Here is an 18,892-nt window from a genome sequence, read left to right as displayed (position 1 = left end):
AGTGTTTTTTTTTATGTCTTATTAATTAATTTTGTAATATTTATCCGCTACATCAATAAGTCCAGTCCATGAAAATACTGTCCAAATCTAAACTGGTCTGTGTTTATATTTAGGTGACATACGGCACAACTTATTAGCATAGCATTATTAGCATCATAGCATTAGCGCTGTCTCCAAATCAACACTTTTTAATTAATGTGACTGCTGCTGCTGTAAGTGAAGCAGCTTTATACTCCAGTTCTGACTGGATCCTGTTAACCCTTGTGCTATCTTAGATGACCCCACCCTTACACTGATGTGTTATTCCAACCATGACAAATGTGGATAAAGGTGGAAAGATTTCATGTAATCCATGGACACCAGTGAAGATCACAAATCATTGAAGAAAAAAGGTTCAGAGCACTGTCTAGTGGGTCTAGATGACCCAACTCCCAATGTTAAAGTGCCTAGGATAGCACAAGGGTTACACAGCAGAGTGATGAGAGTTTGCAGAGAAAGAAGATCTTCTCTAAACATTCAGAGACAAACAGTCAAGTTCCCGAAGACAAAGTTCAACAAACAAACAAAGTAGATTTTCCTAAAGATCTGAAGAATCGTCTCCTCTCACCGTGTGAAGCAGCTGCAGCTCAGATCAGTGATTCTGCTTCTTTCTCTTATGCTTTGCTTTAAGAAAAGATCACTTCCTCATGTTGTGTTGATATTGTGTGTTCAGTATGAACATAACAATATGCTCATTAAATAATCTATAATATACATATCACATAGATGAGTTCTTATAAGTTTGCGAGGAAGATGCAGATAAGATGAGGCTTCATTTTGATCTTTCCTCTCTAGTCTCCAAATCGCTCCTCGTCTCGGTTCTGGATCCAAACATGTTCTGGATCCAAACAGGTTCTAGTTTCAAACTTTTCTCTCATTTTTCTGAACTGAGAAAAAGTGAATTCACAAAAACTCTGATCCAATCATTTCTTCTGAGTTGAAGTTGTGGATGATCTCCCAGAATGCTGTGGGCTCTCAGGGTTTGATCAGGAGTCATCTCTAATTTCTGAACACAGCAGATGTGATGGAAGGGGCGGGGCTTCAGAGTGAATGACAGGTTGATGTAGAAGTCTTCTTGGAGGTGATCTGCCTCTCAGAGCCTGCAAGATGTTTGTGGATTGTCCTGCAGACTCTGGATCCATGAAAAAAAGGATGAAGATGAGGAGGGATCCTCTTCATCCTGATGCAGTGGGAGTGCGGCTCTGACAGGAAGTGAAGAAGAAACTGAAGGAAGCTTCAGATCCAGCAGTTCTAGGAAGAATGCAGAGATTTTTGGGTCTGAAGGTACTGACCAATCAGAAAGAAGCAGATCAGAACCTGCAGGAGGTTGGAGAACAAATGGAGGAGCTTCATCTGTGGTGAAGAGGAGGGTCCTCACAGAGGAGATGACAGAGCAACATTTCAGTGTTGATGCTGTTTCAGCTGCAGATTCTGTTTCTCACAGGGTTCCTGTTGGAACCTGCAGGTCCTCCTGCTGTGGAACAGACTCCTCCTCAGTGGGCGTGGCCTCACATCTTCCTGACAGAGCGTTGTCATGCATTCTGAGGGCTTCGCTCAGAGGACAGCCCTGCCTCTCTCCTCCTCAAAGCTCTCTGTTAGAGCGCCGTCATCCTTCACGCACACGCTGGATTTAACGTGCACGTGTGTGAGCGTGTGCATGAAAGTCTGTGATTGCAGCCACAGATCATCTCTGCAGACAGAATCAAAGAGCTTCATCTTCATCTTCACTTTCAAAGCTTCTTCTTTCACTTCTCTCTAAGGTCAAAGGTCACTCCACATCCCCCCTCCCTCACTCTTTGCTGTTTCGTCTTCTTCATAGAGGGTCTAAATGTGCAGAAGAAACAGGAGACAGTGATCCAGATGTTTGTTTGTGTTCTGGTAGGACAGTGGGAATCTCTTTTATCCTTTCATGAGTGTCACTAATTAGATGACAAATAATTTGGTTACCTGAAGAAAAGTTATGGATACATATCAAACTTTGGATAGTTAGTCAGGAATTGACTGGAAAATATCCATCCATCCATCCAAATAAATACAGTTATAATGACTCTTAATAATAAATAGACATATTAGCACTAATAAATACAGTACACAACATATTTAAACCCTTCAATATTAAGGAAATTCATTAATTATTTAGAAGTGGAAGAAGTGAACATATATAATCCCATCCCCATTACTAAACTTGTTATTTTTCCAGAATTATCCGGTTCTTCCATTTAGATCAGTAATTTATAGTTTACCATCACAAGTGCAGATAATAAAAATTCATAAAAATCAATAACAATATCATAAAGATGAAGTACATATTAGTTATGTAAGAAGACATGACATTACTCCAGAAATCATTCTATCATGACAGATTAAGTATCAAAATTATCTGCATACTATCATGAAACTAAATAATCGCATTGTTCCCGAAATGATCATTTCAAATCACATGAAAATCACAGGTGATCATCAGTGATCCTTCATCGCATTATGGAACATTTCATAAAATGGTTTGACTTACCAAAACGTAAGCAGTGACTCCGTTTTTAAAGCTAGAAAAAAATTTTTACATCTTGTTTCAAAACGATCCAAGCCATTCCAGACCGCTACTTCCTGTGAACAAATCTACCAACAAGCATTTGCATTAAATCAGTGTTCAATGACTCTCACTGTCACAGTTAAACCAGAAATCCCAAGAAAACCAGAACCAGACTACACGCAAACCATTTCCATTCAAATTAAATCCCTTTCAAAGAGCCTCAACCAGACTGGACCATCCCAGAAATCTGGATTTGACAAACCAGCACTGTCAAAAAGGAACAACCACAGCTGGAAAGACCAGCACAAAAACAGAGTTTGAGTTTGGTTTTATTTCAGAGTCATGCACTAATGTGCCCAGCCACATGGGCTTCTATGACACTGGAAGACAAAACACAAAAAAAATATAGAAACATCACCATCACAAAAAAAAACAAAAACCCACCCAATCAGAGTCTAACAGACTACAAGGTGTCCATTCTTATTGTCCATACATTTGCCACAAAAATTGCCAAACAAAAAATTTCATTTTCAAAAATCCAGCGAAAAATTGTATCTTCAGATAAACAAAACAAATCAGGACATTTCTTTTCTATTACCTCATACATACAAAGTCTGTGTTTTTCATACAAAGGACAATAAAACAAAAAATGAAATTCATCCTCCACCACTTGCAGCTCACAGACCTCACAGTCTTTCCTCCTCAGGAACACCTTTAAAGTGCCCTACTTCCACCTGTAGGGGGAGCACTCTGCTCCAAGTTGATCCTGGAAGCAGCCGCTTGAGGGCCTCCAGGATCGCCTCAGCCCCACTGCACCGGTGGGTAGCCACCAACACCACCAAGGGAGATCTCTGATCCAACTCTCACCAGGAGGACTTGCTCAGGGCCCAAATGCACACAAAAACACACCACAACCCAAACAGTGATTAAAAGAAAATACAAAACAGAAGAGGTGCACCTGAGCAGGTCACCACTAATTTATGGGCCGAAAACAGGGGGGTCCCCCTTACACAACACTATGTATGGCACCCACCAGCTACCATAAGGATAAAAAGAGGAGGCAGCCACCTTCAGCCAGGTCCAACCACCAAGATACTAAAATGAGCACAAAACAGTTTAAAAATGGATAAAAACAAGGGTGTCAAGGTTGGTTAAAACATTAAAAACAATGACTAAAAACACTATAAGCAAAACAGCAGTGGCAACTCTGCTGGAAAAAGAAAAATAAGTTAGGTCTCCCTGGGACAAACACATTTTTACAAAGCCTTATATTACCTCTCATGCCCCAGGGTCAGAACTCATGCCACCACCTGTTAATATAAATAGAATTTAAAAATTTTGCAAACTCAAATGCTTAAAAACTTTAGTAAAATGACTCAAATGATTAAAAGCTTTAGTAAAAAAGGTCCACATGTCAAGCTCACCCACCAAAGCCAAAACAGGAAACCAGCCTCTAGATGGAACTCCCACAGCTGCTATTTATCAGCCTTGTGAGCCAATCACAGCTCAACAGACAGGTGCTGGCCATGAATGTTAACCTATGGTACACCATGAGGGACAAACTACCACCCACAGCCCTGTCTGTCACATTTTACCCCCCCCCCCCCCTTTTTGTATCCGTGCCCCACAGTTAAAAAAACAAAACAAAAAACAAATCTACTTACTTAACACCATGGTCAAAAAATGGCAGTAATGCAACCCTCTAGCTCAGCTACCTGGGAGTTCGTAGCCCCATCTGCCTGATGTAACACTGATGCTGGGAGGTGATGCAGGTTTCTATGTCGTCCAGCTGTGGCGCGTGTAGACCTCCTCGGACCTTCTGCGTCAGACCAGGTGGGTAACACAGGAGCTTGGAAAGGTTCTGTAGCAGGGACGCACTCTTCCTGCGTTGTAACATTGTCCGCAAGGTCACCTTGAAGGCGGGTTTGTGCATAGGATGGTTTATGTTGGCCTCCTCTGGGGTCAAGCATGACCCATGCACCCTGGTCGTCCTCCTCACCACTAGACTGCATTCTGGTTACCTGAGGCACTTCCAACATGTGATGCAGCTCTGAGGCCTGATCCACATTGGCTGCCTTCATCATGGTTCGGTGGACTTGACGAATCCTACCCAGATCTTGAATGGGTGCAACTGAGTGCACAACTCCATCTGGTGCAGGGGCCCAGGCATCTTGAATCTTGGTGCGACCGCGCATGGTGCAGTTTTTCAGGTACACTAGCTGCCCCTCTGCCAATGGATCACAGAGGGTTTGGCGGTCATGCCGGTCTTTGCGTTTTAGGGCAGCTGCCTGTAGACGTTCCCTGGCGCCATGGAAGGCCACTGCAAGGCGGCGCTGATATTCTCGCACCCAGTCAGTCACTTGCCCCTGTTCTGGCTCTTCAATCCTGCCCAGAAGGAAATCGACCGGCAGTTGAGGTTCTTGGCCAAACATCAAGTAGTACGGTGACTCACTTGTTGACTGATGAATAGTGGTATTGTAACAGAACACCAATTGAGGCAGGTATTCTGGCCAGTGTCTTTTCCTCTCTGCTGGCAGTGACTGCAACAGGTCATGCATTGTCCGATTGAACCGCTCACACTGCCCATTTCCCTGGGGGTAGCATGGTGTAGTCCGGGATTTCTGCACTCCGTACAGGTTACACAGCTGACCGACAACAGCATTTTCAAAGCTGCGTCCTTGGTCGGAGTGGAGGCGAGCGGGAACACCAAAACAGAAAAACCACTCCCGAACAAGGGCGCTGGCCACCGTTGCGGCTTTCTGGTCTCTGGTAGGCACCGCCTGTTCGAATTTTTGGAAACACACCTGTCATTTTTAAGACATGCTCTCTCCCATCAGTAGCTGGCTCCAGAAGGGTAAAGTCCACTGCTAATATTTGGTTTGGGCGGGAAGCCAACAAATGCCCCATGGGTGCACTGAGTTTGGGCTGAGAGGTCTTTGCCAGGATACATCGCGTACAGTCTTTGCACCATTGTTTAATATCATCGCTCATTCCTGGCCAGTAACATATCTGCCTTACTAGCTCAGTGGTGCGTTCAATCCCCTGGTGGCCATGGTCATGCAGCTGCTGCAGGACTTCTTCTTTGAGGCACATAGGCAACAGCAGTTGTAGGATCTCCTCCCCTCCATCTGGCCGCTTTACCTTGCGAAAGATCAAACCACCCTGTCATGTCTTGTCGTTCTTATCATTTGTCCTGAGTTGTGCACTTCTGGTCTGTCTGTCATCTGTGTTGTCTCGTGTTGCACTTCCTGTTTTATTTTGAAACACTAACACTCCTCTCATTTCAGGCCATGTTCCTTCCTGCTCTTGTCTGTTCCCCACAGGTGTGACTGTGTAATTTCCTCTGATTGGTTCCATCTGTGTTCCCTCCCTCATGTCTTAAATAGTCTGTCTCCCTTTGTCCTGTGCCAGGTTGTTTGGTTATTTCCAGAGCTATTGTTTAAGCCTGTACAAGAAATTAAAACCACTAAATCTCTGCACCTGGGTCCAGCCCTGTGATCATTCCTGACACACCCTTACTTGTGATCTTGTCCCACTGCCGTAACAGTACTCGAACCGGTCCTGACAGTTTGTCCTGAGCACTGGAACTTGGGGCTTTCTGTGCCTTCCAGAATTGAAGAAAGGCACCAATAGTTGGGTCTGCTTCCTGTAACAATTTGAGATCATTTACAGTATACGAGGGAAAAGCAGAGACGGCAGACCGGGTAACCTGCGGCTCCTGTGGAACAGCTTGATGTATAGCAACCGGGATGGCTACTCCTTCCAACGTTGACCCAGTGCTCATGCTTGTCAGTGCTGTGGGTGGCTGCCTGGATAATGCATCTGCATTTGTATTAGCCCGCCCTGGTCGAAATCTTATATCTTAGCTGAATGCCGACAGCTCAGCCACCCAACGATGCTCAGTTGCCCCCAGCTTGGCTGTTTCCAAATGACTTAATGGATTGTTATCAGTCCACACAGTACAATGTTGGCCCCAGAAATACTCCCGAAACTTTTCAGTCATAGCCCATTTCATTCCAAGAAACTCTAGTTTCATGGAACTATAGTTTTTCTCTGCTGGGCTGAGGCTTCGACTGACATAGGCGATGGGTCTAACCCTGCCATCCTGCTCTTGAGACAAAACTGCTCCAATGCCTGCAAGGCTTGCATCCACTTCCAAAATAAACGGGTGGTTAAAATTGGCAAATGCCAGAGTGGGTGCACTCACCAGTCTCCTCCTAAGCTCATTGAAAGCTGCCTCACATGCATTGCTCCAGTGGCTCTCCAGGGGTGGTTCTTTTCCTTTTCTGCCTGCCAATCCAGCAACCAGGCGATGTAATGGCACAGCCAGCTTTGAAAACCCCTCCACGAACCGCCTGTAATAACTGGTAAATCCAAGGAAGGACCGAAGCTCGGAGACAGTTGTGGGGTGTGGCCAATTGGCCACAGCTGACACCTTGGATGGATCCGTAGATACCCCTTCACGGGAGACCAGATGGCCAAGGTAATTGACCTCCTTCCTGAAAAAACAACACTTTTCCAGCTTAACTTTTAGTCCTTCTCTGTGCAGTCGACTCAGCACCCGATCCAGACGATTTAAGTGGTCCTCCACACTGGAAGAGAACACAATAATATCATCCAGATATAGTAGGAGGGATTGACAATGTTCTGCCCCAAACATCCTCTCCATCAACCGCTGAAAAGTAGCTGACGCGTTGCACAAACCAAAGGGCATCCGGTTGAACTCAAATAGCCCAAATGGTGTGCAGAAAGCAGTCTTTGGGCGATCTCTCTCATTCACCGACACTTGGTTATAGCCGCTAGCCAGGTCGAGCGTGAAAAACCATTTGGCCCCACAAAGGGCATCCAAAGACTCCTCAATGCGGGGAAGAGGGAAGGCATCTTTCCTAGTCTTGCGGTTAAGCTGCCGGTAATCGACGCACATTCGGAGGGAACCATCCTTCTTTCGCACCAGCACAATAGGAGAGGCATAGGGGCTACTACTTTCCCTGATAACCTGACTATCCAACAGCTGTCTCAAGTGGGCCTTCACCGCCTCATAATCAGAGGGGGGCAACCGCCTATACCGCTGTCTAACAGGCTTGTCATCGAGCAAAGGAATTTCATGTGAAATCAGGTTAGTAGAGCCGAGATCACTTTCAGACGCAGAGAAAACGTACTCATGCCTCAACATAAATGTCATAACTTGTTCCTGTTCGGTCTCCGATAGCTCAGACAGATCAATGTTCTGTAACTGTTGGCCAACACTACTAAGGTGACCCGCGTGGACCTTGATAGAGGCTGTAATCCCAGACTCCTCTGGAATCTCACAAATCCCTGAAGGGAGCCCTTGAACTTTGGCTTGGACTAGATTACCCACAATGCTGCGGGGGTACAGTTTTGTCTGCGTGAGCGCTACATTCACAACTGGAATAAAGGCCGTGCCATTCTCTACCCGAACCAAACAAGGTGAAACCAAAAGGCCATCCGGTAACGGGCTACTAGCTGGCTCCAGCAGAACAGACGAGACATTGCCAAAGTGTGGTGCGCAAGTGGCTGCTACCAACTTAACTGTACCTCCCGGTATTAGAATAGGTCTGCGGCCTCTGACCTTGGCCAGGCCTGTTCTGACTGGATGACGCCGGGATTGATGACAATACTGTAGCGGCTGTTGCCATGGAGGTGAAGCATGCACTAGGGGTGGGAGATCAAACAAAGAAGGGCCATGCTGACCAAATAGCACATCATAGCACTGATTGATTACATTCATCCCTAAAACACCAGGCACCGCAGGACGAGGCTGGCCTGGGGGATCTTTGACCACTAGCCACCCTCGCTGAGGAATTACTTTTCCCAGCACCTCAACCGTGAACTCTGCGTAGCCTGTGTAGGGAATGTCCAAACCATTGGCCGCGCGTAGGTGCAACCGATGACAGTGCTGAAGGTCATCCTTAAAATGCTCTAAGAAAAAGATCTCCACCATTGTAGACACCATTGAACCTGTGTCTAACAGACAGTTCACAATTACCCCTCCCACTCTAACAGCTACCTTAGGGCACTGTGCAACAATGGAGGTCAAGTTAGGGTCAACTGAATTCTCACTGTTGGAGCCAGTGAGGTCCCCTTCCAACGTGTGGCTCAGCATGCTGGAGGGAACTAGTTTCCCACAACCTGGGAATTAAGACCACTATCCGCCTGTTGGGGGGATATGGTGGAAGGGCTCCGAGTGCGATCGCGTTCATTATCACATTCTTTTGCATAATGACCCACTTGCCTGCATCGCCTACAAATGATGGCTGCACGGTTTGGCCGAGTTTGCCGCGGTGCTCTCTGTAATGTAGCCATAGCATCAGTCAGCTTATAAATCTGCTCTTGTTGCTTTAAGATTAGAGCACGCAACTCCACCAGTTCAGGGCTAATGACACCAACTGAGGGAGGAGGGGCGCCAGGCTTCACATTTGAACCTTGCATAGCACAAATAGAAGGGACTGGATAAAGGCCACCACGACGATCCTCCCCTGGTCTACCTTCACGTTCCCACTGAATTGCTGTAGTCCGTGCCTCCCACATAGACATTTGCGGGGTTAAACGCACCAGCCTTTTTAACTCCCTACGAAGGTCTGGATCCAGGACATGTTCAATAAACTAATCGCGCAAGAGTTTGTCTGATTGAGGCACAGACTCAGGGGAGGTCTGCTTAATCTTGTCCATGACTGAGAGCAGGGCATGAGAATACTCTTGGAGGGATTCACCCTCCTGTTGTGTTCTGGAGAAAAATCTCTCCAGCAAGGCTACATAAGAACTTGAACACCCATACAGCTCCTTCAGAATATTGATAATCTTTTCTGGGTCTTCCCACTCACATCTCGGCCTATATCGTATCTCCTCTTTAGCCTCACCATCTAAATGGTCAAAGATGAAAAACGCTTTATCAAGAGCACCTAGGCGTCTAGTATGTACACAAGCTTGAACTTCCTCCACCCAGTGATCGATACCCACCCCCACACGCCCTCGGAACACCGGACACTTTCGCTCCCTAGGGAGGTACATCAATCTGTCCAACAAAGCCGGGCTTGGTGGGTCCACAAAGTCTCTGGGATTAGCTGGGCCGGCTGAACCTTGCTGCTGTAGCAGGCGATCATTGGCCTCCTGAAGCTGCCGAACCTGGTCTCTTAACTGCTTCACTTCATCTGCCATTGCTGAGATGGAGTCTCTCTGAAGTGCTGGGCTGGCAATGTAGCACCCTCGTTATTCAAGTCCCACGGTGTGCCCACTGCTGTTTTGCTTTTAAAACAAACAAACTAAAAAGACATTTAAAAAAAAATCCAGATCCAAGTCTTAAATTCAGTAGAGGAATCTGATCCTGCCGACAACGCCACTTTGTGACCGAAGCCCTCTTACATTTGCACCCCAAATAGAGACTGGATTTCATAGAGGTTAAAAATATACAATTTATTAAAAACTTGACACAATTTCCATAAAAGAGAAGGTTAAAATAAACTCAGACAGTTGGACCACAATCCAACACTGCTTGAGGGTGGCTGCCTCCAGGATCGCCTCAGCCCCACTGCACCGGTGGGTAGCCACCAACACCACCAAGGGAGATCTCCGATCCGAAACCCTCACCAGGAGGACTTGCTCAGGGCCCAAATGCACACAAAAACACTACAACCCAAACAGTGATTAGAAGAAAATACAAAACAGAAGAGGTGCACCTGAGCAGGTCACCGCTAATTTATGGGCCGAAAACAGGGGGGTCCCCCTTACACAACACTATGTATGGCACCCACCAGCTACCATAAGGATAAAAAGAGGAGGCAGCCACCTTCAGCCAGGTCCAACCACCAAGATACTAAAATGAGCACAAAACTGTTTAAAAATGGATAAAAACAAGGGTGTCAGTTGCTGGCTATGATTATTAACCAATGGAACACCATGATGGACAAACCAACACCCACAGCCCTGTCTGTCACATTTACATGATAATTCTTATGGAATTAACTGGGTACTTACAGGGCATTACATGATACTTTTTTGTGTCTACTCCGTACTTACATGGTACTTGCTGTGTATTTATGTGGTACATACTGGGTATTTATAATATACTTACTGGGTATTTACATGTTGTACAAAGGTGTCTTTTGTGGTACTTACCACATGTAAGAACAAGGTAAGTACAAATAAAGTACCTTGATTTTAAGTCTGCACTCATTGTATGTTTCATGGTATTTACCATGAATTTACTACAGAAACTACCCCTTAAGTACAATGAAACTGGACTGTAAAAGAAAGTCAGCCCTATTTCCACTCAACTACATGGTTGTTTCAGTACTAAATACTGGGTATGTTCACTTGAATATTACTTGGTACTTACCCCTTAAGTACAACGAAACAATGCAAAGACAATGCAACTAACGTACTCTGGCCTGATTACTTCTTGTAACATGAGGCAAATTTAAAGAGAAACAAGACAGCAGTGAAAACAACAATCTTTAATATGATTCACTTCTGCAGCATACAAAGTGTCATCACAATGAAATTTGTTTAGAAGTTCTCAACAAAACAATAAAAAGGAGCATTCCAAAGAACAGATTATTTTTCATATTATTTATCATTTCTTCCAGAGTTTTGCGTTGTTCCAGGAATGATTTTCTCTCCTTTGCAAAACTCATGAGCTTTTCACCCACCGTGAAAACAGGAAATGGCCCCAGATCCTCACCTTTTCCAGCCAAAGTTATTTCTGTAATAATTGCAGTCACATGTATTGTATTTTTGTCTATATTACACTGACGACATGTGAGGGTCGAGCTTTTTGTCCGTCGAAATTCCTTTAGCAGAGTTTGGTAACTTTGGAGGACTTCTTCAGGGCTTGTAACTAAAAGAAAAATCACAATACAAGCTCAAATGAACATAAAAAGCATAACGACTTTGATAAAGTAAAAATTATATTTTAGTTATTTAATCATTTCTGTAATGAGTTTGATAAATCTCTGTGAATTCTTTATTGATTTGACTGCAATGCTTGAAACCAATCAATCATCCTCATTCATAAACATGATAGATTATTAACGATTTAACCCTTTTTTTTCTTTTTCTTTTAACTATTGTTCCAAACATGAACTTGTTTTAATATAATGTCAGGAAAAGATGTAAAACAGACGAAATATTTACCATTAATACTAAATACACCCCGAGTTTGTGTTTTTGTTGAGTAGGTCAGGGCAAGCAAGTCTGCAAATACCAGCGCACTTGAATGCAGCACGACTACCCCCACGGTGAACGAATGCATTAATCTGGAGCGCCTCAGCCGCACGCAACAATTGGAATTTCTCTTCCTTTGGCAGGTAAGACAGTGTTTTAAATGTAGAGCCCTGGATACATTTATAATGTTTCCAAAGAAGTCTGGCAAAAACATACATCCACATTGAGTGACTTACATCCTTTAATGATTACTGTTTTCACAACCTTTGATCAATGATGTCGGCATGACCAGTCACTCAGCTTTTTATTAAACCCTGCACGTTAATTTACCTTTTTTTAATATTTGAAGAATGATATATTAATATTTAAACTGATCAAACATTATAAAGAAGCTAACCTCGTGATTTCAAGCCGCTTTGACATGTTTGACGTGACTAAAGAGCATGTCTGCTACTTCAAACTGCAATAATTTCAGTTATTTCAAAATGTATAACTTTTCAAAGTTTGTAATGAAAATCTACAAACATTGTTACTTACCAGGAGAGGGGCCGCTGTAAAACAAGCACGTAGCCGAAATGATAAAGTCTGTTGTTCATTGCACGTTTGAGCGCACGTCTTTCTGGGAAAATCAAAGAAAGGCGTTTTTTTTTTTTTCAACTAATGATGACGTACTTCCGTCTTTTTACCGCTTTAAAGCAGCTATGTTGAAGACATCCCAGACGAATCTGTGAAGCCACCAGTGTTGCCAGATAGAGTCACAGATTTCCAGCCCTCTCTGTGTAGGAAACACTGGAGGGGTGCGGGGGAAAACAACTCTCAGCTGCAGAGGATGTGAATAGGTGAACAGGTAGAGAGGCAGGGGAGGGGCTTTGGCTTCAAACTCTGTCAGAGAGATGGAAACACGGGCGTCAGATTTAGACGCAGCTTTCACTGCGGGAGTTGAAGCAGAGACTTTCTCTGGAATGATTTTATGAACTCAAACATGGACACATGATTACCGCTCCATTCAGCGATCAGACTTTTACTTTAGTTGGTAGCTCCTCCCACACGCGGCTGCGGTTTCAAGCTTTAAAGAACAATTTCTTAGATGCGGGGCAGGGTGTTTCTTCCCCCAACAATAGGTTAAATGACAGAGCCCAGTCCAATTCAGCGTCTCTGCCGTTCACGGAGCTTCAGTACATAGAACTTCAACAGCCACAGGGCCTAACATAGTCCGCTATTATATATTCAAGAGGGGAAAAAATCCACCGAACCGACCCTAAAACCGCCCAAATTATGCAAACTCATTTTTACCCGCAAATCTAGGACCAAACCGACAACAATACCACCCAACAGTGAAGGTAACTGTAAGTTTAAAACATATTTTTGTGAGTAATGTGTTGAAAATGCTTCATTATTTCTTTTTTTCCTTTTCTTTTTACACTGCCATGTGTTTTATGCTAATGCAAATTGTAGGGGCAAATTATATTTATAAAGAAGAAATATATAAAGCAATAGTCTATCAAAACATTACTTCAGTAATTCTTTTTCTAAACAAACTGTCATGGCAGGCTAAGCTTAGGCAGACCAATTTGCTGGAACCCAGAAGGATGACAGGAGGTGAGTTATGGTAAGAATAGGGTTTATTGATACGGCTGGTGACGGAGTCTTGGTATGGCAGGGAGGCGACGTGGCTGGAGGGAGAGCGTGGATCCGAGACCGGACGAGGGCAGGAGGCACCGCTTGAGGAACCAGACCGAGACTTGAGAGGAGCCGGGAAATTCCAACAGCGTTCCACTGCAGACGGTGAGTGTGGTTGGGAGTTCGCTTGACTCGTCCGCTTGACCGCTCACTCGTGGATGTGGGTATTCCTGGAACAGGACAGAAAACATGAGACGAGGGGCCGAGGCTAGTTTAAACAAGTTTTCACTTGAGGCTTGAACATGCACCATTAGGGGCAACAAACTCGCGTTGAATGATGGTCCTGGAGCTCCTTATGAAGGTCAGGCAGTCTGATGAGATGAGTGGCGGCAGCTGCGGAGAATTAGGCCAAGCAGAGAGGGGAGGGGGGAGGAACCTGACAGAGGCACCGTGACAGTACCCCCCCCTCAACGACCGCTTCCAGGCGGTCCAGGACGGCGATCAGGATGGAGCCGGAAGAAATCCTCGATGAGGGACGGGTCCAGGATGAGAGAGCGCGAGATCCAAGACCGCTCCTCAGGACCGTAACCCTCCCAGTCAACCAGGAACTGGTGCCCGCGACCCCGACGACGGACGTCCAGAATCCGGCTCACAGTATAGGCGGGGGCGCCGTCGATGACCCGGGCGGGTGGTGGGGAAGCGGACGGCGGGCACAGAGGACTGTCCTGAACGGGTTTAATCTACGAGATGTGAAATGAGGGGTGTACCTTGAGAGCTCGAGGGAGGCGTAGACGGACACAGGTAGGATTGATGACTTTCTCAATGGTATAAGGTCCAATGAACCGGGGAGCCAACTTGCGGGAGTGAGCTTGAATAGGAATATTGCGGGCGGAGAGCCAAACCTTCTGCCCAGGCTGGTACTCGGGACCCACCACCCTGTTGCGATTGGCGATGCGACAGTTGCTCTCCTTGGTGCGGAGGAGAGCTTCTGTGGTCTGGCGCCAGACGCGCTGACAACGCTGGAGATGTTCCTGGACCGACGGCACCGCCAAATCTAGTTCCTGGGACGGAAACAGAGGTGGTGAGTACCCAAGGGCGGCTTCAAAAGGTGACACCCCAGTGGCAGAGGATATATGAGTATTGTGGGCATACTCTATCCAAACGATATACTGGGACCAGTCCTTATCGTTCTGTGCCGCCAGACAGCGTAGAGCTGCCTCCAGTTCCTGGTTGGCCCTCTCTGCTTGACCGTTGGACTGGGGGTGATATCCAGAGGAGAGGCTGACCGTGGCCCCCAAGGCGGAACAGAACGCCTTCCACACTTGGGAAATGAACTGAGGGCCACGGTCAGATACAATGTCCGAGGGAATGCCATGATGTCGGAACACCTGATTGACTAGGACTTGGGCAGTTTCGGTGGCTGAGGGTAACTGGGTGAGCGGGATAAAGTGAGCCATTTTGGTGAACCGATCTATGACGGTGAGTATTACAGTGTTACCCTGAGAAGGAGGTAGTCCGGTGATGAAGTCCAAGGCTATATGTGACCAGGGACGGCTGGGAGTGGGTAGTGGATGAAGGAGTCCAGGGGGCGGAGAGTTCGCCGATTTGGAACGGGCGCAGGTGGAACAGGCGGCCACATATTCCCGAACATCCTTCTCCATGGACGGCCAAAAAAATCGGCGTTTGATTAAATTAAGAGTGCGTTGGACCCCTCCATGACATGACACCTTGGAAGCATGCCCCCATGACAGTACGTCAGACCTGAGAGAGTTGGGGACAAACAGGGTTCCGTTAGGGCAAGGGGCGTGACCGGGTTCCTCACCTTGGGCCTGGATGACACGGTTCTCGATATCCCAGGTGAGGGCTCCCACGATGCAGGTGGGGGGAATGATGTTGGCAGTGGTAGAATCTGAAGAACTGAACTTGCGGGACAGAGCATCGGGTTTGACATTACGGCTGCCAGGTCTATAAGTTATTGTGAATCGGAACCGGTCAAAAAACAAACACCATCTTGCCTGCCTGGAGTTCAGTCTCTTGGCCGTCCTCAGGTATTCCAAATTTTTATGGTCCGTCCAAACCACGAAAGGGTGTTCCGCTCCCTCCAGCCAGTGCCTCCACTCTTCCAGGGCCAGCTTGATGGCCAGCAGTTCCCGGTTGCCCACGTCGTAGTTTTGCTCTGCGGGAGAAAGTTTTTTAGAGAAAAAGGCGCACGGCTTGAGCTTACCGGAGTGGAGTTCTTTCTGGGAAAGAACGGCTCCGACCCCCGAATCCGAGGCATCCACTTCTACCACAAACTGACGGGATGGGTCCGGTTGGATCAGAATGGGAGCAGAGACGAACAGACCCTTTAGCCGGTCAAAAGCTTCTTGAGCCTCTTGGGTCCAGGAAAAATTTCGGGATGTGGACGTGAGACGTGTCAGTGGGGCGGCGATGCTACTGTAGTTCCTGATGAACCGCCGATAGAAGTTTGCAAAGCCGAGGAACTGCTGAAGCTTTTTTCGGCTGCTAGGAGGCTCCCAATTGGTTACGGCCTCGATCTTTGCCGGATCGGGTCTAATGAGACCCGGCTCGATTATGTATCCCAGGAATTGAACTTGGTCGACGTGAAATTCGAATTTCTCCAATTTGACGAATAATTGATTTTCCAGAAGACGAGCGAGGACTTGACGGACGTGCAGTTCATGTTGGGTGAGGTTCTTGGAGTAAATCAGGATATCGTCTAGGTAGACGAAAACAAACCGGTTCAAAAAGTCCCGAAGGACATCATTTACTAGTCTCTGGAAGACAGCGGTTGGTAAGCCCAAAAGGCATTACCAAATACTTGTAATGTCCAAGAGGAGTATGAAACGCCGTCTTCCATTCGTCCCCTTCCTTCATCCTGACGAGGGGACAGGCGTTTCGGAGATCCAGCTTCGTGAAGATGCGAGCTTCCTGCACGGAGTCAAAAACAGTGGAAATTAGAGGTAGTGCGTACTTATCCTTGATCGTGATTTGGTTGAGTTCTCTGTAGTCGACGCAGGGGCGTAGAGTCTTGTCTTTCTTTTCTACGAAGAAAAATCCAGCGCCGACGGGTGATGATGAGGGTCATATATGTCCCAGAGAAAGCGCCTCCTGAACGTAGCTTTCCATAGCGAGTCTTTCAGGTCTGGAAAGATTGAACAGCCTTCCCTTAGGGAGGGTGGAACCAGGTTGTAATTTGATTTCACAGTCGTACGGACGATGAGGTGGCAGAGCACAGGCCTTGGTTTTGCTGAAGACCTCATGAAGGTCATGGTAACAGGCAGGGATGTTGTCCAGATTTAAGTTAGATGAGAGTTCAGAGGACGGACGAGAAGTGGAGGGAATGGCAGAGGCAAGACAGTTGGCCAGGCAGTAAGGACTCCAATTGGTAATATGACCGAGACACCAGTTAAATTGAGGATTGTGGAGTTTTAGGATGATGGGGGTGTGTTTAGAGCGAGTGATGAAGAACTGAATGTTTTCACGATGATTTCCAGAGATTAGAATTTGGACGGGTTTAGTACGATGAGTAATGCGTGAAAGGGGTTGACCCCCTAAACCAGAAGCTTCTACAGGGTGTTCGAGAGGTTCTGTGGGTAGACAAAGACTAGTGACGAGATCTGAATCAATGAGGCTCTGTTCAGCTCCTGAATCTATGAGAGCCTTGGTACTATGAATGTAAGTTTTAGTGCAGATTTTGACAGGTAAATAAAGGAAAGTAGTAGGAGTCCGGGCTGAAACATACTCCCCCCGTGGCCTGTCACTCAACGGGGGGTCTGGGAGTTTAAACGCCGTTTACACTGAGAAACTAAATGGCCCTGAACGCCGCAGTAAAAGCATGAACCCTCCATGCGACGTCTCTGTCGTTCCTCGGCGGATAATTTAGAGTGCCCCACCTGCATAGGGTTGGGGCAAGGAACCGGATCTATTGTGGACTGTGTTTGAGCGGGGGTGATCGATACCGGGTGATTATTTAAGGTTTTGCGATGGTTGACTGGGCGGTCATGATGTCTTTCCCGTAGACGGATGTCTGATCGGAGAGCAGCTGTGACTAGGTCCTCAAATGTGTTAGCCTCCGGCTGTGTGCATAAATGATCCTTAATGGATTCATTCAGAGAATGGTAAAAAATGCCCTTCAGAGCAATGTCTGGCCACCCCGCTTCAACTGCCAAAATACGGAAATCGATCAGATGATCGCTTACTGACCGACCCCGCTGTCTTAAATTTAAAAGGCGCCTGGTGGCTTCTTCTTGCCGGCGTGGCTGATCAAAGATGAGCCGAAATTCATTGATGAAATGTTCATATAGAAGATGGGTAATAGGATTTGCAGAAATAAAGGCTTGAGCCCACTGGAGAGCTTTATCGCGTAAGGAATTAACAATGAGCGTGATTTTGCTATGATCGGACTGGTAGTACCTTGGGGCTTGACGGAAAATGAGCTGGCACTGTAAGAGGAAGCCGCTGCAGGCCTCTACGTCACCAAAAAAGGGCTCCGGCTGCAACCGGAAGTTCTCCGCCGGCTGGAAGGATCCGGAAGCGGAAGTGGGAGCAGTGTTGTTGTCGGAAGTAGCAATAGCTGGTCCTGTAGCAGGGTTAGCAAATTGTCCGGTTAGATCAACGAGGGTTTGAGACATACCGTCTATTCGGCGGAATAACTCCTGTTGTGCCGAGGCCATTTGGGCGAGAGCATTTGCCTGACGTCCGAGCATGATGCCCTGTTGGGTTACGGCAAGACGGAGGCCCTCTGGGTCAGCTGGGTCGGGGCTTTGTCGAGTACGTTCTGTCATGGCAGGCTAAGCTTAGGCAGACCCAGATGCTGGAACCCAGAAGGATGACAGGAGGTGAGTTATGGTAAGAATAGGGTTTATTGATACGGCTGGTGACGGAGTCTTGGTATGGCAGGGAGGCGACGTGGCTGGAGGGAGAGCGTGGATCCGAGACCGGACGAGGGCAGGAGGCACCGCTTGAGGAACCAGACCGAGACTTGAGAGGAGCCGGGAAATTCCAACAGCGTTCCACTGCAGACGGCGAGTGTGGTTGGGAGTTTGCTTGACTCGTCCGCTTGACCGCTCACTCGTGGATGTGGGTATTCCTGGAACAGGACAGAAAACATGAGACGAGGGGCCGAGGCTAGTTTAAACAAGTTTTCACTTGAGGCTTGAACATGCACCATTAGGGGCAACGAACTCGCGTTGAATGATGGTCCTGGAGCTCCTTATGAAGGTCAGGCAGTCTGATGAGATGAGTGGCGGCAGCTGCGGAGAATTAGGCCAAGCAGAGAGGGGAGGGGGGAGGAACCTGACAGAGGCACCGTGACACAAACTAGTTTTTTTATGGCAATTTAGATTTTTTTCCCTTTTATTTTCTTTTTTGTTGTTGTTTATGTTTAATGTAACTATAATAAACTTTGAACTTCATCAAAAAATTGAAGTTGTGAATAATCGATAGTTACAGACGTCCTGCACTGTTACCAAACTCTGCTGAAGAATGTTTGTCACGGTGGGTGACAAACTCATGAACTAT

At 46.6% G+C, this 18,892-nt stretch overlaps 1 protein-coding gene across 1 annotated transcript in view; it reads right to left on the bottom strand.

Annotated features, from left to right (window-relative positions):
* Window positions 1-18,892, bottom strand: part of LOC101162348 (uncharacterized) — a 44,241-nt gene that overhangs the window by 1,947 nt on the left and 23,402 nt on the right. The gene's annotated exons all lie outside the window — the stretch shown is intronic.

The sequence above is a fragment of the Oryzias latipes genome, chromosome 2 (assembly GCF_053564925.1).
Source record: "Oryzias latipes strain Hd-rR chromosome 2, Olatipes_Hd-rR_3.1".
Taxonomy (NCBI): domain Eukaryota; kingdom Metazoa; phylum Chordata; class Actinopteri; order Beloniformes; family Adrianichthyidae; genus Oryzias; species Oryzias latipes.
Note: the sequence above shows the minus strand (reverse complement) of the source record. Positions and strands in the feature narration are given on the sequence as shown.